The 1,880-nt window shown below is 33.1% G+C and overlaps 1 protein-coding gene across 2 annotated transcripts in view; it reads left to right on the top strand.

Annotated features, from left to right (window-relative positions):
- nrbf2a (nuclear receptor binding factor 2a) overlaps window positions 1-1,880 on the top strand; it is a 6,022-nt gene that overhangs the window by 1,647 nt on the left and 2,495 nt on the right. The gene's annotated exons all lie outside the window — the stretch shown is intronic.

The raw sequence follows: 1,880 nt of genomic DNA, 5'->3' as shown, positions 1-1,880 counted from the left end.
AATTATTATAAAAATTCTATAAATTCTATATAAATATATAATTCATATAATAATATATTTTTCTGAATCTGTTTTAGTTGTAGTAATTTTAGTACTTCAGCAGAAATGTATATATATATATATATATATGATGAATTGTTGAATCATTTTAACAAATCCTAAGCAGATATAGGCATACAATAATAACCCAAGCCAAGTATTTGTGGATAAGAAGCTTTTTCACAGGGATCAGTGAACCCCCATCACGCAAAATTCCCCATGCGTAGGAGGAAAGAGCAGGAAGATGGATGACCAAGCCCCTATAGTTTGATGGTATTGCCCACGTCATCAGCAAGAAACAAAGACAGAAAGCAGCAGCACGGAGAGGACGGGGAGCGTGGATCATTAGATGGAACATCATCACGGGCCAGCTGAAATACCAACGTCGCTCTCATTGTCCATGACTTTGCCTTTATGCTGGTCATCTGTGGGAAAAGTAGCATGTGTTTAAATTTCATAACATGAATGACAGAAGTTGAGTTAATTAGATGTTGTTAATGTTATGTCTCGTTTCAGATGTTCAGCCTTGTCCTGAGATATTGCTCAGGGCTCCTCGAACGATTCTTTGAACGGTCAAAGACAAAACATCCACCCCCAGTGAATGAGCACATGCTGGAGAACACATGCAATCAAATCAGAATATAGCCTCTGAATGACTAAATCAATCATACAAATATCAGATGAAAAGAGACTAAAAAGAAAATACATGCCTTGGAACAGCTCTCATTTACTTATACTTTTCTTAAACTGTTACTCCTATTGTCTTTAACTGTAAAACGTTACACTATTTAAACTTTATCACAGTATGTTTGAAATTCAGTCTGATTAGACATTTTTTGTATTTTTATTTCCAAGAAAAAGCTGTAAACAACCACATTTTCCACCAGTTGAAGAGATAATGTGATAAGTTCACTCAAAAATGAAAATCCTAATCATCATTTTCTCACCCTCCACTTGTTCCAAACCAAAGATATTTTGAAGAATGTTGGTAACCAAACAGTTGACGGTAGCCATTGACTTTCATAGAATGTTTTTTCATACTATGTAAGTCAATGGCTACCAGCAACTAGCTATTTGGTTACCAACATTCTTCAAAATATCTTCTTTTGTGTTCAACAGCTGAAAGAAACAGGTTGGGAAAAACGTACATTCTTGGGTGAACTATCTCTTTAAACTATACTGAGCTTGAAATTTAATTTTTGGATGTCACCAATACACAAAGGCTGATATTTTGATGAGTATATTTGTATAGCACTTTAAAAAGTTTTATAGACTGAGTACAGTATCTGTGATCGTAGTTACATTATCTGTGACGCACGTGAAACCAACGAGGACTGTTTCCTGAACCTGCAGTTCTGCATAGCCTACAATGGGTCTTTAGCAACGTCATATGACCCCTTTAAAAAGGTTAAGTATGGTAGTAGTTGAATATATCACAAAAATCTCAAGTTTTTTTTTTATTATTTTAAATTAGTGTAATTTATTGACAGGCCAAAATGGAATCGGGAGAATGTTTTTTTCACATTTTTTTCTGACAAATTTAGGAAAAAATATACAGAATGGATTTAGATAAGGTAAATTGCTGTAAATATGTTTCAGATTCTATTTACAGTACAAAGATTGTGCATGAATTGCAAAGATGTATTCTGACATTCAAAAGTTTTTTTTATGTTTGAAGGAAGTCAAACATAGTCTCACCAAAGGTGCGTTTATTTGACCAGAAACAATAATATTTTTTGAATATTATTACAATTTAAAATGACTGTTTTCTGTTTCAATATGATTTAAAATGTAATTTATTCCTGTGATGCAAAAAGCTATGTTTTTCAGCATCATTACTC

The sequence above is a fragment of the Sinocyclocheilus rhinocerous genome, unplaced genomic scaffold, assembly GCF_001515625.1.
Source record: "Sinocyclocheilus rhinocerous isolate Xijiao unplaced genomic scaffold, SAMN03320098_v1.1 scaffold343, whole genome shotgun sequence".
In the NCBI taxonomy this organism is placed as follows: domain Eukaryota; kingdom Metazoa; phylum Chordata; class Actinopteri; order Cypriniformes; family Cyprinidae; genus Sinocyclocheilus; species Sinocyclocheilus rhinocerous.
This window is presented reverse-complemented; position numbering and strand designations above follow the sequence as displayed.